Source organism: Rhinopithecus bieti, unplaced genomic scaffold (genome assembly GCF_001698545.2).
Source record: "Rhinopithecus bieti isolate Rb0 unplaced genomic scaffold, ASM169854v2 scaffold_24306, whole genome shotgun sequence".
NCBI lineage: Eukaryota > Metazoa > Chordata > Mammalia > Primates > Cercopithecidae > Rhinopithecus > Rhinopithecus bieti.
Window position 1 is genome coordinate 2015139 of NW_016811898.1, and position 7974 is coordinate 2023112.

Genomic DNA, 7974 nt, shown 5'->3' on the forward strand with positions numbered 1-7974 from the left:
CTGAGTGCTTTTGAAAAGCCATCCCATATTAGCAAAATTTGATTTTGGCATTCCAGTGTAAGATACATAAACCCTAACTTAAAAATTAATGAGCAAAATTTTCACAAATCAAAATTTAGTAAGATAAATTTGAATCGGAACTGAAATTTCCTTACCTTTAATGAACTTTTCATAACTTATTTTACCACTGATCAGAACCAAACACTGAAAGAATTCTTCCTTTATGGTTGGGTTTCACAATTTAATTCTGTGAAGTCATAATACTGTGACACTAGAATCATTCATTCTCTGGCAACAAACTGACATCATTAAATTCTTATTTGTAAATTCTTTAGGCTATATATTCCATTTTCATTTGTAAGAACAAAATCTATTTACTGTTGACTGTTCATTAAGCTCATATGATTGATATATTTTCATCCATTTAGGTTGGTGAAAAAGTAACTGCAGTTTTTGTCATTACTTTTAATTGCAAAACTGCAATTACTTTTGCACCAACCTAATAATTCATTCCTTTTGTCCTTAGCCATTTTTCTAAAATTGCCTTTGGGTGAGTGCTCAGAGAATGCCTCTAAATTTAAACAAAACAGAAATGATTTCCGGATTGGCTGCTCCTGTGAGCAATCTGTGTCACTGCCCTGTACTCCCTGGGAGAAGAAACATCAAAACCAGAATGTTCATTGTTCTTTTCATTATCTCTACTACTGTTTCAATGTAAGAATGTCCTTTGTTAAATTATCTTTTAATAAATATATGCAGGTCTATCACTAAGATGATTTCAACTGAGAAAAAAAATTTGAATGAAAACCTTTTCTTTGTCCCAAAGCAGATATTACTAGAAACAGCAACGTCATGTTTACTACTGCATAACGTTCCTCATATTAAAGGTAGTTAGACTCTATCAACCAAAATTTGCTTAGTCTCTATTGTGAGCCAGGCACTATACTAGTTGCCAGAGAAATCTGTTCTCACAGACCTTTTGGTCTTGGTGCAAAGGTACTTAGGCAAACGAATCTTTATGAACTGGGAGATTCCAATAACAAAAACAGTGGGAAGATTTTTTACAAGAAATAGATTGTAACCAGGTTTTGGAATACCTGTAATGCTGGGCCAATGAATTTGAAGTTTACATTCGAGTTAAGAAAGACCAGGTACTCAAAGAGATCTTTTTCTAAAGATTTCTAATCAGCCGATTAGCTTTTCAATAGTTTGTTATTTCCACTAAGATAAATCCAAATTCTTTAACAACGTTAACTAAATCCTGCATAAACACCCCTACTTACCCCTACAATCCAGTAAGTATCTGAGTGACACACCCTTATTTTCTACTGTATTTCTTTTAAAAAAAAATCTGGATTATAACTCACTAATTTGCTTTCACAATCTACTAGTAGGTGCCTGCAGTTAAAGAAAAAATATGTCACTTTAGTGTACCACATTCAGACACCTCTTGGCCTTTCCACATGTTCTTTTTGCTCAAAACACTTTTGCTCAACCTCACTCTTCCCTTTTACCTAGCTACTTCCTATTCATCTTAAGATCTCAGCTCTTAAACATCATGTCTCTGGCCCTCATAGATAAGTTCTCCTTCTTCTGTGGTTCCAAAGCACTCTACACTTAACCGATGCTTATTATGCTTTATTGTAATGGCACTTGTACTAATTGTTTTTCTAGGTAGTAAACTAGAGCAAGGACCCATTCTTGTTCATCACTGAATCCCAAAGCCTAGCCCAGTGCCTGTTATGTATTAGACATTCCATAAATACTTAACTAGTACTGGTAAAACAAGGAAATATACTTGAATAATCTATATATTTAACCACACAGTAAAATAATCACTCTTAAAGTTTCTAAGAGATTTAGCTATTTCCAAGGAAAATACATAGTCAGTTCATTTTTATAAATGGTGAATTAGTTCCTAGGCTAGCCTACAAAACACCATTTCCCATAACACACTTAACTATGAGAGGATGGCTGTTTACTTCTCTCTGCAATGACAACAGAACTTTCACTCCTCTAAGTAGGAGAAAACAAGATTAAAGGAACACTTTTCTTTCTCTCCACCCCCATCACTGGTTCCTCCCGCAGGAAAGTGACTTATCTAATTGCTAGGATAGGTACAAAGGTCAACTTTTCAGACAGGCTCCACCCCTAAGCTCTCACTGGCTCTCTTGGACTTGCTGTGCCCTCAAGGACAGAAAGTTTTCCTTTCCATTGTAACTCCTACAAGATAAGCTCCTTAGGACAGGACTTTCCCTTCCATTTCCTGGTGCAACAGTTTCATCTGGGTAGGTAAATTAAGAAAGAACAGTAAGCATGGGTCTAAGCTCAGTTCCCCAATCTAGCTTTATCAGAAATGAAAATTACACTACTATTTTAATAGTATTTAAATCCTCATCTGGCTTGAGTCTGATCTCAATTTGACGAGACTCTGGAGAGAAAAGGGGTGTAACTAGCACACTTGAAAGCTTCAACATGAACAACAGTAATCCCAGTCTGATTTCTGGGTCCTAGAACAGTTAGCATGGAGAAGCAAGGCGGAAAACGGGAAGAGGGATCAAATGAAGGAAAAGGTCCCACTTTTCCTATTCAGACATTTTCTTGGGCAAAATGTCTAAATAAGTCAAATCTGTCTTTATATCCTACAACCTTTCCTTCCAAATTGTTTCAGTCTTGCTTTTCTTTTCTCATGTTTCAGATCCCTCATGCTATCTGAAGCTTTCCATTTTTAACACCCTCACTTTCAGAAATGGGGCAAATTTTGCCCAAAATTCCAAAATGTTCCACGATCCCATAATACTTACATCTCCTATCCCTCCTCAAGTCAAAACTCCCTCTTCCTTAGTGTAGCTAACCAAGAAGAAAGCAATCTGATTAAATCCATTCACATTAAAATAGAATAACGGACAGTTCTAGTCATTTCCATCTAAATAGTTCTATATTTGTTATTTTTAAGCTAAATAAATCTAACTACAATACGTTCAGAGAGAAGAAAAGAGGTCTCTACCCTCATCTACCATAAAGGAGACAGGTCAGCTGTGACCATCACTTCTCAGGGATATCTTCATATCGTTTCCCAATTGTCACTGCCCTCTACTTTCAGTCCTTCCCAATAAGAGCCACTAAAAACTCCAGGAGGCAGAGAAGGACAATCTGGGAAAACACCTGTAGCTGCAGGATATTTGTACATCCATTGAGTAAGTTGCTAACAATCAATATTAGGTTGGATAGTTTATATTTTCAATATGTTTGATAATAATTTCATTAGTTAAAACAAAGTGAAAACACATTTTGGGTTATAAACCTGAAATTACCAGCCTCATTCTTCTAAATAAAGGCGGGGCATAAAAGGGTTAATACATATATCCATCATTTTGTCATGTATAGGTTGATGAGCAGAGTAAGGCTGTGCTTCACATGCTTTTTATCAGTTGCTTACCTATTATTTCCATTGGAAAACCTTTACTTGTATTTCCATAAAGTTTTGGAAATTGGGAAGTATACTTTTAAACAATGACAAAGATTCTTTTCTTGATGAAATTTTACTCAGGCCCCTGAACCTTCTCCTAGGCCCATCTGTGCACTTCCTTGTAAAATGCGGTTTTATCAAAGAACCTTGCTAAGTCAGTTTGGCAAGAGCCCCTGACTCTTGGCCCTTGCTTTTTTTTTTTTTTTTTTTTTTTTCTCTCGAGTTGAGACAAAGTTTTGCTCTGTCACCCAGGCTGGAGCGCAGTGACGTGATCTCAGCTCACTACAACCTCCACCGCCTCCTGGGTTCAAGCAATTCTCCTACCTCAGCCTTCCGAGTAGCAGAGATTACAGGTGCCCGCTACCACACCAGACTAATTTTTGTATTTTTAGTAGAGACAGGGTTTCACCGTGTTGGCCAGTCTGGTCTAGCACTCCCAACCTCAGGTGATCAGCCTGCCTCGGCCTCCCAAAGTGCTGGGATTAGAAGCATGAACCACTGCACCCAGCCGGCCCTCGCTTTCTGATTACCCTTGCTACCTGATTAACCTCACAATCTGATTAGGTTCCTCAGCTTCCACTGTCCCCCAGGTGGTGTCTGATCACTCTGGCCTGTCTTCAGCAAGAATCCTGTTAGGTTGGTTTGGTCTGAACATCCATTACCCCCGATGTTTCCTCTCAGTACTTTTCTGTCCACTGACCATAACACTGCTCCTTGGCTATAAATTCCCATTTGCCCATGCCGTATTCAGAATTGAGCCTAGTCTTCCTCCCGCACTGCAAAATCTCCTTCCATGGTCCCTTCACCTATCACAGTGGTCCTGAATAGACTTCATTACCATGCTTTAATAAGTATCATCGGGTAACTTTTTTCTTTAACAACAATCATATTAGATCAGTGGAAAATTGAGTTTGAATTCCTGGAAGGTAACATCAGGTCTTTTTAGGTGTTTTTTGCTATGAAAGACCTGATGGTGAATTTGTGTGCACTCAGAAATTAACCATGAAATAAGCACAGCAGCATTCATTTAGCTGTAAGTGGCTCTTAACTTTTGTGCCATCAAAAATATTTATTTACCACCCACACGTGAACAAAATTGTAATAAAAACTACACTGCACAAACTTAAGAAAACAAGATTCTCCACTTTACTGAGAAGTTAAACATATAAAAATTTGAGTAATTTGTTCTTGCCATTTATTGTTAGTTTGTTCAGCTGGCCACCAATATAAATTACTTGTAATTAAAGTGATAACGGGGATTTTCAAATTGAGCATAGAATATATGAAAGTACCAATTAAGGGCGGTCTCTCTTGACTCCAGTCAGGAATATGCCTTCTGTAGCCTTGCTCAAAACACCAGGACAGTAAATGTAAAGGGGCAGTAAGATGTCCAAGAATGAACAGGTAGGGTATTCTTACAGACTGCAGTGGCACTTACTTAACCTTTACTCAATAGTAAGCATTAAGTTTTTCGGTGTCAGATTGGCTGGATTTTTTTCAAGTCAGTGCCAGTATCCAAACCTATTAATAGAATTTTTTTCCATAAAGGAACAATAAAACTCAATAAAAAGCCAAGCAACCCAGACTGGCCGCGGTGGCTTATGCCTGTAATCCTGGCACTTTAGGAAGCCGAGGTGGACAGATTACTTGATTTCAGGAGTTGGAGACCAACCTGGCCAACATGGTGAAACCATGTCTCTACTAAAAATACAAAAATTAGCCAGGCAAGGTGGTGCGTGCCTGTAGTCCCAGCTACTCGGGAGGCTGAGGCAGGAGAATCGCTTGAACCCCGGAGGTGGAGGTTGCAGTGAGCCAAGATTGCACCACTGCACTCCAGCCTGGGTGACACACTGAGAATCCAGTCTCCCAAATAAATAAATAAATAAGTAAATAAGTAAATAAAAAGAAAAAGCCAAGCAACCCAATTAAAATATGGGTAAAAGATATGAACAGACATTTTCGCCAAAGAAAATATATGAATGGCCAATAAGCACATGAAAAGATGCTCAGCATCTCCATTCATTAGAGAAATGCAAATCAAAACCACAGAGATACCATTCCACACTCACTAAGATGGCTATAATAAAAAATAACCAGTAAAAAGTAACAAGCCTTGGGGAAGATGTGAAGAAATTGGAACCCTCATACACTGCTTGGTGGGAATGTAAAATGGTACAGATGCTTTGCTTGGCAGTTCCTCAAAAAGTTAAACGCAGAGCAATTGCCCTCCTATACCCAAGAGCACTGAAAACACATGTCCACAAAAACCTGTACACAAACGTGCATAGCAGCATTACACACAATGGCCAAAAACTGGAAACAACCCAAATGTTCATCAACTGATGAATAAACAAATGTGGTACACTGATACAACAATATTAATACGCTATAAAAAGTAAAGTACTGATACATACTACAACATGAGTGAAACTTGAAAACATTACGGTATGTGAAAGACGCCAGACCAAAAAGCCACATATTGTATTACGCTTCCATTTATATGAGGTTTCCACAATAGGCAAACCCACAGAAACAGCAAGTAGATTAGTGGTGGCTAGTGGGGTGGGGTCAAGGGGAAATGAGGAGTGATTACTAAGAGAGACAGGGTTTCTTTTGGGATGATCTGGAGAGTGGTCATATTTGGAAAACTTTGTGAATATATTAAAAGCCACACTTTAGAAGAATGAGTTTTATGGCATGTGATGTATATCTCAATTTAAAAATTGTCCACTACAAAAAAAGATGACATATATACGTAATATACATATCAATGTATATAGGTAACACATAGATATGTGTCATCTCTATAAATGAGCATTTGGGCTTTTAAAATTGAGATATGCTCCATATATATAAAGAGAAGAATGAAAGAACAGGGTGACGGGGCCCTCGCGGAGCCCTGAACAGGCATCTGGGGTGTGCCTGAGCCGGCCTCGCAGCATCTCCATCCCAGCTCACCTTCAGCCATCACTCAGTTAACCACCCGCCACCTGCCCCTGCCTTGGGCGCCCGAGACCGCTCATCCGCGGCGGCCGCGGAGCAGCTTCCCACCGCCCGATGTGGGGCAGGCGCGGGGGCCTGGGCTCGGGCGCTACCCGGCCGCCCCGGGAGGCGTCCGCAGGGGGCACGGCGACTCGGGCGGAACCGCTCCCGCCGCTCCCCGCGCCCCCGCCGCCGGGTCCTGAGCCCAGGCCTCTCGGCCCCACCTCCCTCCCGCACCTGGGATGCGCCTGAACGCGGCGCAGCCGCCGAAGCCGAGACTTCCCCTCCACGGTCACCTGTGCCGGAGCGCGGCGGCGGCAGCGGCCGGTGTGAGGAGAAGGGTCCCCGTCTCCTCAGACCTGACCGAGACACCTGGGGCGGGGGATGGAAGGGGCATTCACCTAGTCTCTGGCACCGATGGTGGCGGGGAGGACAGCGGCTCCCAGCCCACGGCTCCTTCCTGCTCCCGCGCCTCCTCGCTCGGCGGCGGCTCCGAGCTGACAGCCCGCTGGGCGGAGGGGTGGGGCGTGTGGGGGGCGCGGAGCCGGCCGCGGCGCCGCGGCCCCTGATCCTGCCGCGCCCGCGCGGGCAGCCCCGCGAAGCGCAGCGCGCCGCGCCCGGGAAAGCCCGGACCTTGGTGACTGTGGCCGCGGGCGGCGATCCGGACGACAGCGCCGCCCGCCCGGACCCGGCCGCGCCCTGGCAGACAGCTGTCGGGAACGGGGGCGCTGGACGACAGCGAGGGGGCAGTTTTCTGGGGATCCTGCCCAGGAGAGAAGGGCTGTGGCGTCCTTCGGCAGCCCTCTTCCCCACCAGCCCACGCACGCCCACTTCACCGCCTGCTCCAAGGTCCGAACCCCCGAATCCATGACTCATGATTTCTTTTCTCAGACCAGCGGCCTGTTTTTGGCTGAGGTCACATTTCTTGCAGACGGGGGTTAAAACCGAAGCACGTGTCTTTCGGCCCAGCAGCGCGTAGTGTGGGCGGTGCAGGAGCCGAGAAGGGCAGGGAGCACCGCCGAAGGGGTGAGGTTTAGGGCAGCCCCTAGCACCCTCCCCGTGCCAGGCAGGTGTAGGCGCCAAGCACACGGGGCGCTGAGGAGTTGGCTGGGGTGCCAGGCTTTTCAAGTTTCCCCACACTTGCTTTTAAACCTAGATCAAACTGATCCAAAGTCTGCAGGTAAATCCAAGAGCTCATTTATTTACAAAACTATTTATTGAGCATCTACCGTGTATGATTCAGGGAATGAGACACACCCCAGGGATACTACAGTGAACAAAAGCAAAGTGTTGGTTCGCAGCCTGTTATTTTAAAAATTACACAGCTATTGCTAGGATTGGTGGCTCATGCCTGTAACTTCAACACTTTGGGAGGACCAGGCGAGAGGATCGCTTGAGGCCAGGAATTTGAGACCAGCCTGGGCAAACACAGAGAGAACCGAAGTAGCTAGGAGACTGAGGTAGGAGGATCGCTTGAGCTCAGGAGTTCAAGGCTGCAGGGGGCTGTGATCGCATCAGTGCAC

General features: G+C 43.5%; 1 protein-coding gene across 3 annotated transcripts in view; it reads right to left on the minus strand.

Annotated features, from left to right (window-relative positions):
• The window catches only part of SLC41A2 (solute carrier family 41 member 2), a 147433-nt gene extending 140480 nt beyond the window's left edge, over window positions 1–6953 (minus strand). For 2 of the 3 annotated variants that reach the window (XM_017895330.1, XM_017895325.1), the window contains exon 1: window positions 6853–6953. The gene's annotated coding sequence lies outside the window, so the exon portion shown is untranslated. Of the gene's footprint in view, window positions 1–155; window positions 194–6852 lie in introns of those variants that run through there. The other variant, XM_017895327.1, reaches the window with a different exon arrangement.
• Window positions 6954–7974: the final 1021 nt, after the last annotated feature.